Raw genomic sequence first — 23,127 nt, 5'->3', positions numbered from 1 at the left:
TGCCTTTTGTAAAACTTCAAACATTCAATTAATTCTTTTAACATTATCTTATATACCAATGAGGCAATGAAGAAGATCTGAACAAGTAAAAACAAAAGCTACTGAAGTAAAACTCTATGCAAAGGTTATTCTAACATGAATCTTTTAAATTACCAGCGATAGGTGGTTTTAAGGTAAGCGCCAAGACTATTACTGTTGTTTACGGACTGATGATAATGTATTGCCAGAATATTTATCCCTGGGAGAAAATTATACTTTAATCTGTGGCATGGCATACCATCACCAGGGGAGACAAAATCTTTTGAAAATTCTAACCTTAAGATATCTACTCTTGACTTTAAAAGTTTACGGGTATGGGGCTTCCCTGGTGGCGCAGTGGTTGAGAGTCCGCCTGCCGATGCAGCGGACACAGGTTCGTGCCCCGGTCTGGGAAGATCCCACATGCCGCGGAGCAGCTGGGCCCGTGAGCCATGGCTGCTGAGCCTGCGCGTCCGGAGCCTGTGCTCCGCAGCGGGAGAGGCCACAACAGTGAGAGGTCCGTGTACCAGGAAAAAAAAAAAAAAAGTTTACGAGTATGGGTTCCTGGAGAAATCTGTGATGTCTGGGCTTCTAATATTAACATTTTAATATGGCCTAGTGGAAATAATAGGAACAGAGATTAGAGAAACTCTGTCCTTAAATCTTTACTGGTTTCATTGTTTGGTAGACATTTTATTGATAAGTACCAAACTGAAACTTTACATATGGGATATGACATTTCACTTCCTGAACTGGGTAAAAGGACTATAAGTTATTCATTAGGAACTACTGGAAAGTTACCATTCCACTTAAACATTCCTAAAGGTATTCAAAGTGAAATCCCACAGTGAAGATTAAAATGAGGTTGAAATAATTTTGGAAAAATTATTTTTCAATCATAGAACATGAAACCTGGAAGGGGCCTAGTGAAAATCATCCAGTCTAATCTTGAATTCTCTTCTACTTAGGTCTCTTTCAAATATAATGAATCACATTTGTACATTACTTGTCATGATCACATGTACTTACATGGGTTATTTCAAAGTCAGGAATCATCTCAAAAAATTTTAAGCTATTACAATGAACTGATCTATTTTCTTCATCAAGTAAGAAAATAAACAGCAAGGTTTTTCTTTTTTACAAAATGGGAAAACTTGCTCCTGTCTACCTGGCATCAAAAGCTTTAGGCAACAAATTATGAAGTCTAACCAAAACATCAAGGATAAAACTCTGGCTATAAAAAAATTTCTTTAAAAACTTAAATACAGTAACAACAGAAAAACCAAACCACAGATGTATCTATATTTTAAGGACTATTTCCATAAAATGGAATGGGCTCCTTTGCTGGAAGGATCTTTTATGGTTGGGTAAAGCAGTACCATCCAAAGAGTCACCTAGTTACCTGAAAATCCTGGAACATCTGAAATATGTCCATGTTGCCTCTATTCACTTCCAAGATTCTAGTCTTAAAAGATCCAAACTTAAGCCACATAAATTGTATCAGACAAACCCCATCCCTAGTTACTCTACATCTTCCACACTGGTATTCCATACTCTTTCTGAAACTCTGCACCTTTCTATTATAGCCATAGCAGCTTCTTTATTTATTTGAACATGCTTAGTTTGTGCCTTTTGTTTTAAACATGCTTGGGGACTAATGGAACCAGGCAAGAGGTTAGAGGGTGAGCACTGTTATGCTCTATTCCTGACAGTTTGAATGTCTTATGGTTGCCCCTGTTTATCTTCTAGCTTCCATTTTCAATGGAAGTAAGATAATCTTAGAAAATGAAAATAATCCAAACAATAAATTCAAGCTAGTGGTTTAAGTCTCTATTGCTTCATTATTAATAAATGCATATATCTAATTACTAGTAGCCACATAACACTGGACATTTTCAACCATGCATTAGAATATTATACTCTAAAATAAGAGTTATGGGCCTGCCACTATTGCTTGCACTTCCATCCAGACCCACTTTTAATAAACATGCAGAGTAAACCCCTTGACTCAGAGGAAGTAGAGGAAATTCATGCAAAGTTTCAACTGAAAATGTGGGTTAATAAAGTGATTGCTTAGAAATGTAGGCAGGTGCTCCACATCTATCACAATGCTGCTTCAGAACAGAGGTACAAAAGTCACACACAAAAAGGTTAAAATTAGGACCACTATTCAGTTATAAAAGGATTAATTGCAAATTCTGGTCCTTTTGGGTAGAGAATGATGTAAAAAATTTGGGAAAATAAGAGTACTGAGAGATGTCCTCTGGAGCAGTGAGTTTTCTTGGCCATTTACTGACAGTGATGGCATACAAGAGCATAGGTGGTATAGAGATGATGAAGATGCTCTTAGGCAGAATAGTTTGATTCACATTAATAAGCATTACCTGCACAGCTCCCTGGGGAAAAGGAGTTCATGAACAGCAGAGCTAATACAATGTAAACTCAAAAATCAATGCCCTGAAGTTTAGCATAGCCCTCTGCTTTTGAAAACTATTGGCCAAGGAATCCTTCCAAACATGGTATAATTAACAGCCAAGCAATGTTCTGAATAAACTAGAAGCAATTTGCTTGCACCAGCAGCACCATGAGAATGTAAACTCCTGGAGGCCAAGGGTCTCTTCATATTTTGCATATCACAGGTACACAAAGAGTAAACATGAGACCAAAACAACATTGAAAAGTATCAACCATACTTTGAGACTACAAAAACTTGTAGCACATTTGAGCATTTAAAACTATGAATGTTGCTATTAAGGGTAATCTTTAATTGTTCTAAGTAACTAAACTGTTACTGACATCACTGTAATATGCAGTGGTGTCCTCATGATCGTGCAGATGTTTGAATATTGCTTGGTTATTCCAGTGTCTCTAACACAAAACTGAAGACATAGGACATTTAAAGAGGAGCTATAATCAATTTAATATAGCCTTCTATCCTTTGGAGTTGCCATTTAAGAATTTAATATTCAAGAGGCACTATTTTCTTAGATCCACTCATCTTTCAGTTTCTTCCCCTGGGAAAACAAGGGAACACAGTCACAATCCTTTCAGGGATCTTCAAGGTGCTAAATGGCCAAGATGAACATGAGGTAAAAGGGAGTAAGAAGTCACCCTCATTCTGTTATTACATCCTGATGTGAGAGCTGTATGATTCAGATCAAGAAACTAGTTTGCTGGGTTCTTGTTAAAATAAGCAGTCACAGGCCACAGGCCTTGGCACATCTACATTAGACAGTGTACTGTCTGGCCATTCCCTTCAGTCCTTTTGCTTTATACCTTTAAATCCTAACGCCCCTACACTAACAGGCATGAGGAAAAGCCAGCTATAGTCTGTCTTTTTAAACTCTAAATATATACACACAGCAAACTTTTCTCTAAAAAATGTACCCAGGAAACTAATGGAGAAAGATGAGGTGACAAAGCAAAAAGTATGCCATTTTATAAATGCCTGTTGTTAAAAGAAACATAAGCAAAATCCCCACACGATGAGCTTCAGTGGGGTTACTCAGTAGGAGTACGTTTCCAGGTTAAGCATCAGAAAAGCTTAAATGGCTCTAACCCTCTGCTCTAGCAAACAAGTAGGGTCTTTAACCTTTAACTTGCACAAACGTTGCTATTTCTCACATAATGATATACTCATATACATTCATAGTTTTGGTTTTTTTTTTTAAGTACCTTTTACATACTCTTTACCTACAACATCTTTTTCCTTTCATGGAATTCTGTTATCACAGAGCCTCAAACTCAAGTAGTATTCTACTGTACAACCCTGCTAACGCAACTTAGTATACATGCAAAACTGTTATTGCTACTGAAATTCTACCTCTTGAAAATTGTTTGTTTTATGGCTTTTTTTTTTTTTGCAATAGGAAATATTCTTTCCTATATACTGTGCTATTTTGCATTCATTACCTTTTCAGAGGTATTTTTTTAAATGTTTAAATGCTTTTCAGAAGTGGATTCTCCCAGGCACTAAACTAATTGAACCAGGAGTACAACTACTTTAAGTACACTATAAGAATCTAAACCTGGGTCCCTCGAGATTTGCTGCCCAAGAGTCAATTTCTTTAAGCCTGCTTCTGCACACAAGACACACCACATTAAAAAAGTTTTGCATTTCCTATCATACTAACTATAGAATCTGTGGCAATAAATCCTGGACTCTCCTAATACTGAGATTTAAAAATCACCCCAGAAAACTGCCATTTCCAAGTTCTCAAGAAAGCTTTTAGAGGTAGGAATTTCTTTTCTACAGAAAGCTATGCTTTCAGAACAAAACAACTTTTATTTCTACAAGGAAAAGAGAAAAGAGTGAAAGCTGTCTGAGGCAATTTACTATAACCAAGCAGGGAGTTAGTTAATATTAATACATGGCAACCTAGGTAGTCTCCATTTAGCTACATTGCCAATTCTCATGAAAAGGTCTGGAATCTCATCAATACACAATTCAGCAAATTTGGAAACAGGAAAAGCCCAAGAGAAATTAATCTAGGACACTCAACTACTGACCAGTGTTCTTCTGTTAACATGTAGCATACTGCAGATAGGAAACATAAACGGTCTTCCGATTAGAAAAGCACTCACTTGAGCAATTAACATAGCATCTCAGTAAGACATACAAAATGTAAAATAATCTGATGCAAAAAGAGTGGGAAAACAATAAACCTACAAGACATACAATGTGAAAACAGTGTAAGAACAGTCTCACCTCAAAGAGAGCAAAGCAGAATCATGAAATGGGGCCTCATTTTGATATAAGGTTTCATAACACACAAAGGCAACTTGGTTTCCTACCTCATGGAAAGCTTAAAAATCCTCAAAGACAGTATCTCACCTTGTGACCCCATATTTCTATTCATAAATGAGTCTTTTGGGCCTTAATCTCTTTTCCCCAGGGAGAATATCACGGATTCAGATATTTATGAGAAAAGAAAAGGTCTAGATTTTCCACTCTTTTTACACTATTAGTTATTATCAATAATTCATCCTGAAGTTTAAATTATTACTAGGCTCATGCACTAACCCCTAACATGGCACTACAATATGCTACCAAGCACTAATGCTTACAAAACTATACACATCTCAAAATGGAAGACATTGGTGATTTTGTTGTTCTTAAACAACTTGTAACATCTGTCCACAAGTATTAAAATATACATATATATATTTCTATTGCACATATCCCATTTTTGTTCAACTTTTTAAAAGAAAAACTGCCAGCTAACATGGATGAGCAAAGGAAAGGAAGTAGGCACAGCTACAGATTGAGGCATAGTCCTGCCTAAAATTATAGCTTTTGCCATCATGAAGTGGACCAAAATAGACCAGGAAAAACAATGTAGATGTATTAAGTAAACACTGGGCAAATACAACTGGAATATACCCATTTTGTTAAATGCCATCTGGTGAAAATCATGGAAGATGCAGATGCAGAAACAACCTGAAAGCATTAAACAGTGGTTCTCTTAACTTTGAAATGAAAATATGTAAAGCAACTGGAGAAGATGAGTCTGATACACAATTATTCAAACAAGTGGGCCAGAGATGGTTTCACTGGTGCTGACAGTAGAGGGTCTCTATCCCCTGCCAAACAATCCTACCCAAAAAGTTGCCCAAAAAAACATGGGGAGGATGGGTAACAGACAACTGAAGATACAAATTCTCCATATGATATTCCCAACATACCAACGGGACTCATGTATGTAGGTTCCATTCTGTCTTTATCAATTCCAAAATACTGATAGAAAACATCAGGAAGTGGCTGAGAATTTAGAGAAAAATTTAAGTTACCTTTATCCAAGTTACTTCTACTATGCTTTACCACTCAGTAATTGCCCCCAATTAAAGGAAATTATATTTTATCTATATTATGTAATTATTTTACTAAAACGCTTCCATATGCCAATTCAAATTGATTGACCAATTTAACTAATCATTAAGAGTGCTCAATATTTCCAATTTTTGGCTATTTTTATCACTCAAATTCTGGTAAATCTGCCCCAAGATTTCAGCAGCACAACATGCATGGCCCTGGGTAAACATTCCCTGTATCACAGAGATGATCTAAGATGATTTGTTCTTAATTTCATCTAACCAGCTGTAAATTCTTTCTCTACTTACAAAAACTTATAAAGGTTTCATTCTTCTTATGTAAACACCTGGCAATTCATACAATGGTCCCCTGTTGATTTGGAAGCAAGAACGGCTTTACCCTGTAGTCTGTTCATCAGATAGTTATAAGTTTTAACAGAAAGAAAGGAAATTCATTATTTCTTACTGGAACTATTTTTCTTGTTTGAGTTTTTTCAGACCCTGGATTTCTTCTAAATCTACACTGACCTAACCACAGTCTGGGAACATTTCTTCTGAGGCCCATTCTCTGATGAGAAAGTTCAGTTCCAACTGGGGGAAGTTACCTCAGTCCCAGCCTTCTCAGCCAAACATACACCTATTGCCTAGAAAAATAAATCAAATACCCAAGAACCCATCTTGGATCAAAGGGAAAAAGTTACTTATCCTTTTACAAAAAACAAAGCTATAGAATGTGAAATGCCATAAAGTCAGATGGAGCTGCATAAAGCATTTTCACTTCTTTTTCTTAGGAGAAAGGAGTAATATGGAAACTTTCCTTGTTTTTTTCTCCACTCCTGTATGTCCAAAGGTGAAGGCAGGTCATACTGTAGGGTCCATCCCAAGATCTTCTGAACAGAAAAACCACTTTTGCCACTTTTCTTCCAGCCTTAGCAGCATGTAAAACCAAGTCTCAAGTGCTATATAAATAAGACTGCACGAAAAAGAAAGAACTAATTTTAATACAGTAGCTTCTCATCCTAGGGTGGTGAAGAGGGTTCCATCCCTGGACTCAAAACTGTTTAGTTCCCTTTTACCAACTTTTCACTAAACCCAAGCATGCATTCATAGGGTTAGCATCTGCACAATGTGGTTATTCCTTAGAAGAATGAAAAAACATTTAAAAATATCATATATCCAAAGACTTCTGAGAAAGAAGTGCACCACAGCTTCCTTCTCCAGGAGAAATATCCCTCTTATCATCCAAAAATGTGGACTTACACATGTAAAAATGTGTATTTATAGAGTTGTGATAATGTACTCACATATGCAACTAACCTTGTGATATCTTGTCTTTATGCTTCTTTATCACATCAAAGGTTTTACTGCAAAATTGGACCTTTGTTCTTATCCAGTAAATCTATGCCAAAGGATGAGCCAGGTATTAGAAATATATGTAATTTTTTAAGCATCTCTTTCACTTCAAATTAGAACACATTTGGAATTTACTGCTGCAAGTCTCAACTGTGCTTATCACAACAGTGGCTAAAACTGGAAGACGTTAAAAAAAACACCCTGATGTCACGCACGCTTGCTATTTCGTCTTCTTGTCTGGAACAAAAGGTAAAGAATTCACAAATATCACCATCTAAGCACCTGTTTCAAATGATATCAGCCTTCAGCTTGTAAAATTATTTGTGATTAAGCAAATTGCAGCAGAAGATGTATATCAGTTGCTTCTTTCTTCCTAGAGAAGTTAGCAGGATGACTGCATCCCAGGGGCTTCTCTTCTTTGAATCTGAGAGGTGGAACAAAAAGAAGAGCAGCCTTTTCCAGTCCAAATCATGGAGGTAAAGTTTAGAGAAGAGATATCCACATTTCAAGAATAGGGAAGGTGGCCCGATAAAAGAAGCAGGACAACCCCACTCCAGGAGACAACATAGAAATACCTGGAAATACAAAATAGATTGAAAACAGGAAGATTAAGATAGGTACTTCTATATGAGCTTACTTTTTAAAAATAGTATTTTAAAACACACAGAAAAAAAATTTTTTGGATTACATATTGTTTAAAAGAAAATGTCCAACCACACCACCAAATTCAGTATTATCACTGGAAAAGCAGAAGCAGGGGAGCTTCCCTGGTCGCACAGTGGTTAAGAATCTACCTGCCAATGCAAGGGCCATGGGTTCAAGCCCTGGTCCGGGAAGACCTGACATGCCGCAGAGCAACTAAGCCCGTGCGCCACAACTACTGAGCCTGAGCTCTAGCGCCCACGAGCCACAACTACTAAACCTCTGCACCTAGAGCCCGTGCTCCACAACAACAGAAGCCACCGCAATGAGAAGCCCATGCACTGCAACGAAGAGTAGCCCCCGCTCACCGCAACTACAGAAAGCCCGCACACAGCAACGAAGACCCAACACAGCCAAACATAAAAAATAAAATTAAAAAAAAAAAGAAAAGAAAAGAAAGAAAAGCAGAAGCAGGGACTTCCTCAGCGGTCCAGTGGTTAAGACTCCACCTTTCAATGCAGGGGACACGGGTTCGATCCCTGGTTGGGGAACTAAGATCCCACATGCGTAAGGGTGTGGCCAAAAAAATAAATATATATAAAATAAGAACTAACAAATAAATAAAAAGAAAGAAAAGCAGAAGCAGTAGCCAAGAAACTTATGTAAGTATGATACAAAAAGCTAGAATTATATAAAAACTTGCATTGGGCTTCCCTGGTGGCGCAGTGGTTGAGAGTCTGCCTGCCGATGCAGGGGACATGGGTTCGAGCCCTGGTCTGGGAAGATCTCACATGCCGCGGAGCGGCTGGGCCCGTGAGCCATGGCCACTGAGCCTGTGCGTCCGGAGCCTGTGCTCCGCAACGGGAGAGGCCACAACAGTGAGAGGCCTGCGTACCGCAAAAAAAAAAAAAAAAACTTGCATTATATAAAATGAGATACACATGTTAATTTTCTCTTATGCAAATGGAATAATACAGTCCATGAAATGATTCTATATAAAACATTTGTGTTGGGACTTCCCTGGTGGCGCTGTGGTTAAGAATCTGCCTGCCAATGCAGAGGATATGGGTTCAAGCCCAGGTCCAGGAAGATCCCACATGCCGCGGGGCAACTAAGCCCGCGAGCCACAACTACTGAGCCCACATGCCACAACTACTGAAGTCCATGCCCCTAGAGCCTGTGCTCCGCAAAAAAAGAAGCCACTGCAATGAGAAGCCCACGCACTGCAACAAAGAGTAGCCCCTGCTCACCACAACTAGAGAAAGCCCACATGCAGCAACAAAGACCCAACACAGTCAAAAATAAATAAATATTTAAAAATTAAAAAAAAAAAATCTGTGCTTAAAAGCAGTATTGTAGGACTTCCCTGGTGGTGCAGTGGTTAAGAATCCACCTGCCAAACAGGGGACACAGGTTCGAGCCCTCGTCTGGGAAGATCCCATGTGCTGCAGAGCAACTAAGCCCGTGCACCACAACTACTGAGCCTGTGCTCTAGAGCCCATGTGCCACAGCTACTGAAGCCCGCATGCTTAGAGCCCCTGCTCCACAACAAGAGATGCCACTGCAGTGAGAAGCCCGTGCACCACAACAAAGAGTAGCCCCCTGCTCGCCACAGCTAGAGAAAGCCAGTGTGCAGCAACAAAGACCCAACACAGCCATAAATAAATAAATAAATAAAACCAGTATTGTACTCCAAAGTTGATGCTTAAATACTTAATACTCAAAACCATATGTGTCATCTTACTCAGAATTATCTTCAACTACCTAAGACCAAGAGTGAACAATAAAAATTTTGTAAACTATAAACACAGGTAAAACAATATGTACTGTAGCATGATCGCCAAATGCAAGCGTGTAAAAACATTAGCAGTTCACTGCTGTTAAACATCACACTTGTTAAACTGCAAATATCTGCAAAAGTAAATCAGACAAAAAAAGGACAAATATTGTCTAAGTCCTCTTACACGAGGTAACTAGACTAGGCAAATTCAGAGAAAGAAAGTGGAATACAGGTAACTAGGAACTGGGGGGGCGGAGGGCTGGTGGCAGGGAAGTGGAGAGTTACTGCTTAATGGGTATTGAGTTTGTTTGGGATGATGAATAAGTTCTGGAAATAGTGGTAATGGTTACAGAACAATGTGAATATACTTAATGCCACTGAATTATACATTTAAATATAGTTAAAATGATAAATTTTATGTATGTATGATAATAAAGAAATAAATCACAGGTGCATATCAAAAGCTTAAATTACTTAAGCTTACAAAAATGGCCAATGGTGACTGGCTGACTAGTCTTCCTAGCCCTCCATTTTTAGTACGTCACAGAGATTCAAAAATACCTCTCAACTCCAAACTGACCTTGAATAACCTCTTCTGGTTGAAGACGAGACAGTTCTGATTCAAAACCTACAAAAGGAAAATGTAAATTAATTCAGAAGGTAAAGAACTACAGAATTTGCATTTGTTATAAAAGCAGCAGAGGAAGTGAGAGAAAAAACTGAGAATATCCACATACAGGCCTTTAGAACCCTACGGAGAACAGAGCTGTTTCATTATATAAGCTTACTCAGGCTAGTTCAAAGCTTGCACCAGCCACTAGACTGTTCTGTAGCTCAATTCTAATGGCCAGATAATTGGCAGTAATGTTGAGGGGGAAAGAAGATACAAGCTAGTCCTTTCCACAAGTAAATATGCTGAAAGAATTCTATATAAACCAAATAAGTACCAAAGAAGTCTTTTAAAAATGCACCTTTTGGGCTTCCCTGGTGGCGCAGTGGTTGAGAGTCCGCCTGCCAATGCAGGGAACATGGGTTCGTGCCCTGATCCGGGAAGATCCCACATGCCGTGGAGCGGCTAGGTCCGTGAGCCATGGCCGCTAAGCCTGCACGTCCGGAGCCTGTGCTCCGCAACGGGAGAGGCCACAACGGTGAGAGGCCCGCGTACCGGAAAAAAAAAAACAAAACACCTTTTTGGGACTTCCCTGGAGGTCCAGGGGTTAAGACTCCATGCTTCCAGTGCAGGAGGCACGGGTTCGATCTCTGAACAGGGAGCTAAGATCCCGCATGCCATGCGGCTTGGCCCAAAAAAAGAAAAAGATAAAAAGCACCTTTTCTTTAATGTCATTTGCTGCAACATGGATGGATGTAGAAATTATCATATTCAGTGAAGTAAGCCAGAGACAGAAAGACAAATACCGTATGATATCATTTATATGTGAAACGTAAAAAAAAATGATACAAATGACTTATTTACAAAACAGAAACAGACTCACAGACATAAAAAACAAACTTATGGTTACCAAAGGGGATGGCGGCTAAATCAGAAGTCTGGGATTAACATATACACACTACTATGTATAAAACAGGCAAACAAGGACCTACCATATAGCATAGGGAACTATACTAAATACCCCGGAATAACCTATAATGGAAATGAATCTGAAAAAGAATACATATGTATGTGTGTATGTATATATATACATACATATATATAAAAAACGGAATCACTGCTGTACACTTGAAACACAACATTGTAAATTAACTATACTTCAATTTTAAAAATGCACCTTTTCTTGTGCTTGCTTCAGCAGCACATATACTAAAATTGGGAATGATACAGAGATTTGCATGGTCCCTGTGCAAGGATGTCACACAAATTCATGAAGCGTTCCATATTTTAAATTTATTCATTTATTCATTCATTTATGGCTGCGTTGGGTATTCATTGCCGTGCACAGGCTTTCCCTAGTTGCAGCGAGCGGGGGCTACTCTTCGTTGTGGTGCGCGGGCTTCTCACTGCAGTGTTGTGGAGCACTGCCTCCTCTCTTGTTGTGGAGCACTGCCTCTAGGCGCGTGGGCTTCAGTAGTTGTGGCTCGCGGGCTCTAGAGCGCAGGCTCAGTAGTTGTGGTGCACAGGCTTAGTTGCTTCGCGGCATGTGGGATCTTCCAGAACCAGGGCTCGACCATGTCCCCTGCATTGGCAGGCGGATTCTCAACCACTGCGCCACCAGGGAAGCCCTACTTTTCCTTTTAATCCATGCATGAAACACTACATAAGGCACTTATGTAAGGTACAATACTTATTATGTTTCTCATGTGTCCTGTCTAAAATGTAACCTCCACCAGGAAGGAACCTGTTTTGTTCACTGGTGAATCCCAGGCACCTAGAATAGCATGTGACCCATAATAAGCACTTAATAAAAATTTGTTGAACAACTGAATAGCAGGGCTCTTAAATATACCTAGCCAACATGAGCTAAAATTTAAATAGACAGGTCCTAGAGTTAGGTGAAGAAAGTACAACTATACACTCTGATCTACAAAACTTACAAATACATTCCTGTAAAGCTGGTGCCTTACTACGCATTTCTGGGTCTCTGAACTCACTTGTTTAGTGCTGTTGATTATACAAAAAATGTAACTTTATATTACAAAATCTGACTTATTGAGAGGATGAAAAGGGAAAATAGGAATTTTCAATGAAGCTCTTGGGCTAGCCAGATCTGAGTCAAATGACTTTATGTAGTAGTCAGCTTCTAAGATGGTCCTCCCTTACTGCTGCCTCCTGGTGTTCACACCCTTTAATAATCCCTTCTAAAAATGAACAAGGGTTCACCTATGTGACTATGTATATGTACATAGTACATAGTACATAGTGTATATGTACATAGTACATAGTACATAGTACTATGTACATAGTACATAGTACATAGTGTATATGTACATATACACCTATGTATAATAAAAAATTTGACTGGCCTTTGTCCCTAGAGGGAGACTACAAATTGTTGGAATTTACAGTAAATGAACCAGTGGAAATTAAACAACACACTCCTAAACAACCAATGGGTCAAAGAAGAAATCACAAGGGAAATTTGAAAATATCTTGAGACAAATGAAAACAAAAACAGCATACCAAAACTTACAAGATGCAGCAAAAGCAGTGCTAAGAGTAATATACAGCTGTAAATGCTTAAATTAAAAATGAAGAAGGATATCAAATCAACAACCTAACTTTATACCTTAAGGAACTAGAAAAATAATAAATAAACCCAAAGCAGCCAGAAGGAAGGAAAAAATAAATATGAAACCAAAGATTGGTTCTGACAGGGTCATGGGAACCCTTGAATCTGCAGCCAGTTGGTCAGAAGTGCAGGTGGCCTGGGGATCCTCCAAAGTGCTGCTGGCATCTAAAGTGAGGGCAGTCTTCTTGGGGGATCATGCCCTTTTGACTTGTGGGGTCTGCATTAATTCCAGATGGTTAGTGTCAGAATTGTATTGCACTATACTAGTTGGTGTCTAAACAATGACCAACAGAATGAGGAGGAAGTGACAGTGAGTGACTTTTGAGGCAAGGTCATAGATGGGATTGTGGCTTCTGCCTTGCTCTCCTGAATTACTTGTTCTGGGAAAAGCCAGCTGCTGTATCATGACACTCAAGCAGCCCTGGAAGAGGCTGACAGTGGTAGGAATGAGGCTTTCCACAACCAGCATGAATTTGCTAGCCATGTGAATGAGCCACCATGGAATTAGATGACTGCCACCCCAGCTAGTATCTTGACTGTAACCCTGTATGAGACTCCAAACCAGAAACTCTAATAACTCCTGACCCACACAAACTGTGCGAGATAATAAATGTTTACTGTTGTTTTAATCCATTACATTTTGGGTAATTTGTTACACATCAATAAATAGCTCAAGGGCTTCCCTGGTGGCACAGTGGTTGGGAATCCGCCTGCCAATGCAGGGGACACAGGTTCGAGCCCTGGTCTGGGAAGATCCCATATGCTACGGAGCAACTAAGCCCGTGCACCATGACTACTGAGCCTGCACTTTAGAGCCCGTAAGCCACAGCTACTGAAGCCCACGCGCCTAGAGCCCATGCTCCACAAGAGAAACCACTGCAATGAGAAGCCCGTGCACCACAACAGAGTAGCCCCCGCTTGCCACAACTAGAGAAGGCCCACACGCAGCAACAAAGACCCAATGCAGACAAAAATAAATTTTTAAAAAAATTATTAAAAAACAACAACAACAAACAAATGCTGGGACTTCCCTGGCGGTTCAGTGGTTAAGACTCTGTGCTCCCAATGAAGGGGGCATGGGTTCGACCCTTGATCGGGAAACTAAGATTCCCCCATGCCACACGGCCAAAAAAAGAAAAACAAATGCTGGGTTTGTTGGACAGTTTCTGCCCCCAGATGTGGGCTAGACTATACTAATATAGATGTGCTTAAGTGGATTTATTTCCTCCCCATAAATGAAAGCACACTATACAATGTCCTGGGATTCAATATCCTAGGATAAACCAAAATGGAAAAGAATATAAAAAGAATATAGTTATATGTATAACTGAGTCACTTTACTGTACAGCAGAAATTAACACAACATTGTAAATCAACTATACTTCAATTTAAATAAATAAATTTACTCAGTTGAATTTGTGTTATTTAACAGTCTGCCTGGACTTAATTAAGGTTACAATCCAAGCAACAAAGCCTTGGCTCTAAAAGTATATGATAAAGACTCTACCAGCTACAGGGTATTTATTCCTTTTCTTAATATTGAAATACATATAGTTGGAGTTTTTCACTCATCTTTCTTCAATTTTTTTTATTGTAAAATACACACAACTTACAATTTATCATCTTAACCCCTTTTAAGTGTTCAGTTCAGTGGTAAGAAGTACATTCACATTATCGTGCAACCATCACCACCATCCATCTCCAGAACTCTTTTCATATTACAAATCTGAAACTGTACCAATTAAATAATAAACCTCCATTTCCCCTCCCTGCAGCCCCTGGCAACCACCATTCTGTCTGTCTGTCTCTGTGATTTTAACTACTCTAAGTCCCTTATACAAGTGGTATACAAGATTTTAATCCTTAAAGCAGTTCAACATTGAATGTTTTTCATATAATACAATCAAGGTATATGACTAAGTAGATATTATGGTTTGAACTGTGTCCTGCCCAAATTCCTATGTTGTCATATGAATACCTCAAAATATGACCTTATTTAGAAACAGAGTCACTGCAGATGTAATTAATTAAGATGAGGTCATACTGGAGCCAAGTGAGCCCCTAATCTGACTGGTGTCCTTATAAAAGGGAGAATTTAGGACATAGACATACACAGGGAGGATGCCTTGTGAAGACTGGAGTTGTGCTGCCACAAGCCAACGAACTACCCAAAGCTAGAAGAAAAGCGTGGAACAAATCCTTCCCTAGTGCCTTCAGGGAGAGATTATACCAATAATTTATAGTCACTTTTGACGTTCATCCTCTGTTGAAGCTAATGATTTCTTGTTCTACTTCTATCTAGCTATTGCCAATTTGCGTAAACAGTATTTGAAAGCATTAGCCACTATTACTCACTTGCCAAATCCTGAGTTCAGAATTTTGTTTTCTTTTTGAGATGAATATAAAAGCACCTACAAGTCAAGGAAAATGTTCTTCCTGTGATAAGGAAAAATAAAAAGAACATTACAGTAAGGATACAGCCCTCACTTTTGCTGTATGCGTTTATGTGCAAAATTATTCAAATGAACCAAACTAGTCTTAAAAACATCACTATCAAAAACTATTCAGAAGGAACAATCAAAAAGAATTTACTCTCTACCTGCACTGGCATTAATTTTATAAAGATGTCAAAACTCCTGGAGCAGTGGTTCTCGAGTTTTTAAACACTGTCCCCTTTGAGAATCTGATGATGCTATGGACACTCTTCTCCAGCAAAAGACCTTTGCTTTAGTATAAATGATCACTCCCCTGTTTGTGAGGTAGGAAGGAAGAATGTTCTGTTCCTTTCCTCTGCCCAGTATCTTCTTCCCCTAGATGAAATGAAAAAACTACTCTGGACAAAAGCAACACAAACGTCTTATTTAGAAGTATTTCTTTACCTGGTATTTTCAGCTCTGTTAAATCCAGGGCCAGCAAAAAGCATACCAGACACATTCATTTGTATTCGGACATGTCATTCGAACTGGGCCTAACTAATGTGCCAGTTTTAAACAGGCTTCAACAACTCAGAAACCTTTCCCACAATTTAACTGAAAGGTCGAATGAGGGGTCATAACAACCCAAATTACAAAAAAAGGTACCCCATGAAATTAAACAAGAACCGAACACAAATGCCTGACAGTAGTATACTTTGTAATCCCACCCCATTACACAAATTACTTTATAATAATAATTCCCCAAAGTCTTTCTCATTCTCTCTACAAATATATACATAAATAAAAATTGTACACTGACTCCTTTAGTTCTGGAAAACTACGGTTAATTCTACCTAGAGTTAGCTGAGATTAATGCGCCATTAGGCAACTATCAGGTCATACAAGGACAAAACTGCTTTCGCAGATCTTCAAAAAGTTTGAGAGGTGGGAGTGGGAACGAATGCATATAATAAAGGTAAGCAAGAGAACGTACACGATACACAGACTCAAATTAAATCCCAGGAAGTGGGGGAAACCTGTTACACCAAATTTCAAGGTCAAAGGGACAGGGTCACAAAATACTCAGAGCCGCAACAGGCCTCGATTGAGACCCGAGCCTCAGGCAAAAGAGTGGACACGAAGTTCGTGAGGCGAGGAGCATAAATAAATCAATAAAACAAAGATATTCTTCAAAGATAAACCGATGGCCGACGCAGAGAATGCCACATATGCACAAGCGTGGGTGCAATCATCGGGCAACAAGCCGAAAGCACAAAGGCAGCCAAAGGCAAGGCACTGAGAAGGTCAGTGGCAGGTCGGGTCTGAGTTATGGTGCAACACACCCCCAAAAGTCCGGGCTGCCGCCCGGAGGTCACTCACAAGGAAACCCGCGCCTGGCCAAGGCCCGTGCCAGCTGCGGGCAGGCTTCGCGCACTCCGTTCTTCGGACGGCTTGGGCCGCGCCACCTCCTGCTAGTTCCCGTCTTGGCCTTCTCGGCTTACCTCGCACGGGCCAGCAGAAGCACTCGAGCGCCCGGGGTCCGGCCCTCCCCCTGGCCCAAAGGCCAGGGGGCCTCGACGCACCTCACTCCGCCATCTTCGCTCCTCCTCAAGTCCGCCAACCCTGCGGCGGCCGTTTCCACAGCCCCCGCCTCTTCCGCTAACGCTAGTACGGATTGGATAACGACTTGCGCAGGCGCGCTCTTCTTCCGTTGTAGGTTGGTTGGAATGTACGTCAATCAATAGCGCCAGTCTCTTTTCCGGTCCGTTTTTGCGTCTGATTGGATCTCAGGGTTGAGGTAATAGGGAAAAATGTTCTCGTAATTGTTTCTTAGGGGTGTAAAATTAATTCCGCGTAGAAGCAGTGTCGCTTCGTAGTTAGGTAGTCTGGCTAGGCCGCATGGCAGTTTTAAGCCATCGTTAGATTAAGCTATAGATTAAACTAATAATTTCATACTCAGGGCCTAGGAGCTTTTAATACTGGGGATAATACGACACCTAGGCAACCAATTTAATAGCTCAACTTTGCCTCCTGACTTTGACCCATTTCCACTCCTAAAGAGCCCAAATGCCAGACTGCTGTTTATAGTTCTGGTCAATGCGCGAGAGCAGATTCGTCACTTTTCTTTGAGGGCCATTCTGCAGAATGTCAAACTGTTATAACTGAGTCTTGTTGCTTACTACACCCAACTGTAGGAGTACTGAGATTCTTTCTTCAGTGATTCTTCCAGGAAAGGCAGGGAGTGTAATTGGGAGCTCCTCTAACGGCGCGCGACAAGCGATGGACTGTATAGGTCCTCAAACACCATCAAGGCTGTCATCTGAGCTGCTTCCTAGAAGTACAGATTCCCTACGACTGCAGCTCTCCGAGATCCACTTCCCTAAGTCTTCAGATGAGGCCAAGGAATCTTATTTTTACAGAAGCTTATGATAAAGGACATCTAAACCTACAGCTAATATCACATTTAATGGTGAGACAATACTTTGCCTTTAAGATCAGAAACAAGGTAAGGACGCAGTCTCCCACCACCTCTACTCTACATTGTACTGGAGGGTGTAGCCAGTGTGAAAAGGCAAATAAACAAAAGGCATCCAGATTGGAAGAAATAAAACTGCTTTCATTGGCAGATGACATGATCCTTTGTAGAAAGTCATAAGGAAAACACAGACACAGCAAAAACAAAAACAAAACAAACTACTAGAACTCACATGTTTAGCAAGGTTGTAGGATACAAGATTAGTATACAAAAAGTCAACTTTATACTAATAACAAAAGTGAAATTAAGAAAACAACTGCGTTGGGTGACTTCCCTGGTGGTGCAGTGGATGGGACTCCACGCTCCCAATGCAGGGGGCCTGGGTTCGATCCCTGGTCAGAGAACTAGATCCCACATGCACGCTGCAACTAAAAGTTTGAATACCGCAACTAAGGAGCCCTCCTGCCGCAACTAAGACCCAGCGCAACCAAATAAATATTTTAAAAAAACTGCATTCACAATAGCATCAAAAACGATAAATTCTTAGGAAAAATTTAATAAGTCCTTTGTAGATATTTAAGTCCTTTGCAGATATTCTTATGTGTATTCCTAAAAACAAAAACAAATACAAAGGGACTTCCCTGGTGGTGCAGCAGTTAAGAATCCGCCTGCCAAAAAAAATAATAAAATAAATAAAAAATAAAAAAAAGAATCCGCCTGCCAATGCAGGGGACACGGGTTCGATGCCTTATCTGGGAAGATCCCACATGCCGCAGAGCAGCTAAGCCCGTGCACCACAACTACTGAGCCTGTGCTCTAGAGCCCGCGAGCCACAACTACTGAGCCCGCGTGCCACAACTACTGAAGCCTGCAAGCCTAGAGCCCGAGCTCTGCAACAAGAGAAGCCACCTCAGTAAGCCTGCGTGTGGCAACGAAGAGTAGCCCCCGCTTGCCGCAACTGGAGAAAGCCCGTGCACAGCAACAAAGACTTCAACGCAGCCAAAAATAAATAAATAAATTTATTTATTTATTTAACAAAAAACAAATACAAAACATTTTTTGTAAAATACTGTTATAGCTACTTAGAGAACCTAGTAATCATATTATGAATTAACATGCAGGAATTCTAGATCATCTAGATAAACCTGTATTGTAATTTAGGGATTCTGCAAGATTGCTGACAGAAGTGTTCATTCAAGATTTTGCTTAAGCAGTTCTAGCAACTAAGGGCTAGGGAATGCACTAGTTTGAGGAACATCCTGTTCCTCATTTGAACAGTTATAATTATTAGGAAATTCTTCCTTAGAATAAGCTGGAATCTATCAACCTATCACTTCCACTTGTTAATAAAACTGATACAATGCTTAGCATGTGTCAGGCACTCATTTAATCCTCACAGCAACCTATGATGTTGGTAGTGTTATCATTATCATCATAATCCCCATTTTACAGTTAAGGAAGAAGACACAGAAGAATTACCCAAGTTCATGTGCCTGGTTAAGTGGTAATGCCAGGATCTGAACCCACCCAATCTGTTTCCAAAGTCCATGCTTTCAAACTCTACATTAAACCACCTAATTCTGTCCTCCGGAAAAAAACAAAATAGAGCCTTTCAAGGACAGGTCCTTAGCTGTATGAATAATATAGATACTAAATATTTTAATATAACTACTTTCTTTTCTCTAGATTAAAGCCTTAGTTCCTATACTTGCACAAGGTAGTAAGTTGCCCTGAACCCTTCACCATTTTGCTTCTTGGGGATACATCACTTTGACAATGTCCTTAAAAGATGATGGTCTTCAAATTTTTGATATCTTAAAATACACAGGTGTCTCTTGCTTGCCATCTCATCTTTTTAGTTTAAATACAGGAATTTACATCTATCTTTGTTAAAAATAAAGGTTGTTGGAGAGTGAAATGATTAAGAGCATGGACTGTGCAGAGTTCCTGGGCTTGAATCCAGGCTCTACCACTAACTAGGTGTGACTTTGATCTTGGGAGAAAAAATCATATAGCCTCTCTGGGGCTTAATACCCTCACCTGTAAAATTGTGATAATAACTGTACCTGCCTCCTAAGGTTGCTGTGAGGATTAGAATTAATATTTGTCAAGCACACAAAACAGTGCCTTGCATATAGTAAATGTCACATAAATGTTAGCTATTATTGGGCTTCCCTGGTGGCGCAGTGGTTAAGAGTCTGCCTGCCAATGCAAGGGACACGGGTTCATAGCCCTGGCCTGGGAAGATCCCACATGCCTCAGAGCAGCTAAGCCCGTGCACCACAACTACTGAGCCTGAGCTCTAGAGCCTGCAAGCCACAACTACTGAGCCCACGTGCCACAACTGCGGAAGCCTGCGCACCTAGAGCCTGTGCTCCGCAGCAAGAGAAGCCACAAAAATGAGAAGCCCGTGCACCGCAACAAAGAGTAGCCCCCGCTCACCGCAACTAAAGAAAGCCTGTTCACAACAATGAAGACCCAACACAGCCGAAAATAAATAAAATTATTATTTTTTAAATATTAGCTATTATTGATTGAACGCAAACTATTAAGATAATTTAGCCTCTATTCTCCCATGGAGGGACTACTATTGACTATTTTTATGGCATTATGTTACTTTAAAAAATTAATAAACACTACTTTTATGCTTTGTCTTGGGATGTTGAAAAGGACTGAATACTGACAGTAAATCCCTTGGCATGTCATGGAAGGTTTTCCTTAAGTCTGACACTGATCTTCTATTTTTTTAATTTTTATTTATTTTTATTTTTTATTTTTTGGCCACACTGCACAGCTGGCAGGATCTTAGTTCCCCTGACCAGTGATTGAACTCACACCCTCAGCAGTGAAAGTGTAGAGTCCTAACCACTGGACTGCCAGGGGATTCCCACTGATTTTTTTTTTCCCCCCACTGATCTTTTATTTAAAGTTATATTGAGGGACTTCCCTGGTGGTCCAGAGGTTAAGAATCCGCCTTCCCATGCAGGGGACTCAGGTTCAATCCCTGGTGGGGGACCTAAGATCCCACGTGCTGTGGGGCAACTAAGCCCTTGGGCCACACACAGCTAGACAGCCTGCGTTCTGCAGCTACAGAGCCCACGCGCTCTGGAGCCGGCTGCCACAACTAGAGAGAAGCCAGCGCGCCGCGACAAAAAAAGATCCCGAATGCCACAGCTAAGACCTGATCCAGCCAAAGATTAAAATAAATAAATAAATAAATAAATAAATAGTTATACTGAGGTATAATTCAAATGTCATATAATTCATCCATTTGATATGTACCATTCAATGGCTTTTAGTATACTCACAAAATTATACATCCATCAACACGATTTTAGAACATTTCATTAATACAAAAAAAGAAACCTCACACCCCTTAGCTATCACTTCCTAATCTCCCATTCCTCCAGGCCGTGGAATCATACAGTATTTGTCCTTTAGTGATGGGCTTCTTTTACTTAGCATAATATCTTTAGGGTTCATTCATGTTGTAGCATGGGTCAAAATTTCCTTCCATTTTAAGGCTGAATGATATATCACTGTATGTATATACCACATTTTGGTTTTCCATTCATGTGTCAGTGGATGTTTAGGTTGCTTCCACCTTTGGCTATTGTGAACAGTGTTGCTATGAACATCGGTATACAAATACCTCTTTAAGACCCTACTCTCCCAGACCAGCTGAGGCAGCAGCCAGAGCATGCCCTCTCCCGCCTGCCCACCCTCCGCTGCCCTCCACTCGCCCCGGGGTCTCTTTCGCCCTTCCTCCCCACTATCCTCTCCCTCCTCCCTCCCTCTCCCCCTCCTCCTCCCCTCCCCCTCCTCCTTCTCCCCCCTCCCCCCACCCCCCCAACTCCCGCACCCACCCCCGCTCCGGAGAGGCCCCCTTGCCTTCCCGCCAGCCCCTATTGTTCCGCCCCAGCCTCCCGCCCTTCCCCTTCCCGCCGGCTCCTTTTTTCCCCTCAGTCGTCTCGCGCCTGCAGTTTTTGGCTTTCACCCCCACCAGTGACCAAAGACTTGACCACTCAGAGTCCAGCTCCTCAGAACACTGCTCGACATGGACACCGGTGTGAATGAAGGTGGATTAAATGTCACTCTCACCATCTGGCTACTTATGCATGGAAAGGAAGTTGGCAGTATCATCGGGAAAGAAAGGAGAATCAGTTAGGAAGATGCGCGAGCAGAGTGGTGCACGTATCAACATCTCAGGAGGGAATTGTCCTGAGAGGATTATCACTTTGGCTGGACCCACTAATGCCATCTTCAAAGCCTTTGTTATGATCATTGACAAACTGGAAGAGGACATCAGCAGCTCTATGACCAGTAGCACAGCTGCCAGTAGAGCCCCAGTCACCCTGAGGCTGGTGGCCCCTGCTGGTCAATGTAGCTCTCATTGGGAAAGGTGGTTGCAAGATCAAGAAAATAGGAGAGAGTACAGGGGCTCAGGTCCAGGTGGCAGGGGCTTTGCTCCCCAGCTCGACTGAACAGGCCATCACTCTTATTGGCATTCCGCAATCCATCACTGAGGGTGTGAAACAGATCTGCGTGGTCATGTTGGAGACTCTCTCCCAGTCCCCCCCCCACCACCAAAGGGTGTGACCATCCCATACTGGCCCAAGCCTCCAGTTCTCCGGTCATCTTTGCAGGTGGTCAGGACAGGTACAGCACAGACAGGGACAGTGTGAGCTCCCCACACCACCCCGTCCATGTGCCTCAACGCTGACCTAGAGGGACCGCCTCTAGAGGCCTATGCCATTCAAGGACAGTATGCCATTCCACAGCCAGATTTGACCAAGCTGCTCCAGCTGGCAATGCAACAGTCTCATTTTCCCATGACACATGGCAACACCGGATTCAGTGGTTTGGATGCATCTGCTCACACTACTTTTCATGAACTCACAGTTCCCAATGATTTGATTGGCTGCATAATCGGGCGTCAAGGCGCCAAAATCAATGAGATCCGTCAGATATCTGGGGTGCAGATCAAAATTGCGAACCCAGTGGAAGGATCTACTGATAAGCAGGTTACCATCACTGGATCTGCTGCCAGCATTAGCCTGGCTCAATGTCTAATAAATGTCAGGCTTTCCTCGGAGACAGGTGGCATGAGGAGCATCTAGAACAATGCAGATTCATCCATAATCCCTTTCTACTGTTCATCACTACCCATGATCCATCTGAGTACAGTCAGCGATTCCAGGTTTTAAATAGTTTGTATATTTTCAGTTTCTACACACTTTATCATCCACTCGTGATTTTTTAATTAAAGCATTTAAATTCCTTTCTCTGTTCAGCTGCTAATGCTGAGATCCATATTTAGTTTTATAAGCTTCTCCTTGTTTTTTGTTTTTTGTGCTTTTTTGGCTCATGAACTTTTTGTCTGTTTGT

General features: G+C 40.9%; 1 protein-coding gene, 1 non-coding gene and 1 pseudogene across 22 annotated transcripts in view; 2 read left to right on the top strand and 1 right to left on the bottom strand.

Annotated features, from left to right (window-relative positions):
- NUSAP1 (nucleolar and spindle associated protein 1) overlaps positions 1-16,890 on the bottom strand; it is a 66,188-nt gene extending 49,298 nt beyond the window's left edge. For 9 of the 21 annotated variants that reach the window (XM_060147562.1, XM_060147695.1, XM_060147704.1 and 6 more), the window contains exons 1-6: positions 16,644-16,876; positions 15,205-15,285; positions 10,185-10,232; positions 9,652-9,735; positions 7,465-7,757; positions 7,147-7,228 (exon numbers count right to left, since the gene is read on the bottom strand). The gene's annotated coding sequence lies outside the window, so the exon portion shown is untranslated. Of the gene's footprint in view, positions 1-7,146; positions 7,229-7,464; positions 7,758-9,651; positions 9,736-10,165; positions 10,233-15,204; positions 15,286-16,643 lie in introns of those variants that run through there. The other 12 variants (XM_060147630.1, XM_060147646.1, XM_060147656.1 and 9 more) reach the window with 10 other exon arrangements.
- On the top strand, positions 11,400-11,504 carry LOC132504584 (U6 spliceosomal RNA). Its single transcript, XR_009534975.1, has one exon. It is a non-coding gene; the product is annotated as a U6 spliceosomal RNA (small nuclear RNA).
- Positions 16,891-21,670: 4,780 nt separating the features above from the next.
- Positions 21,671-22,908, top strand: LOC132531197 (poly(rC)-binding protein 2-like; annotated as a pseudogene).
- Positions 22,909-23,127: the final 219 nt, after the last annotated feature.

Source organism: Lagenorhynchus albirostris, chromosome 1 (genome assembly GCF_949774975.1).
Source record: "Lagenorhynchus albirostris chromosome 1, mLagAlb1.1, whole genome shotgun sequence".
NCBI classification, from domain to species: domain Eukaryota; kingdom Metazoa; phylum Chordata; class Mammalia; order Artiodactyla; family Delphinidae; genus Lagenorhynchus; species Lagenorhynchus albirostris.
This window is presented reverse-complemented; position numbering and strand designations above follow the sequence as displayed.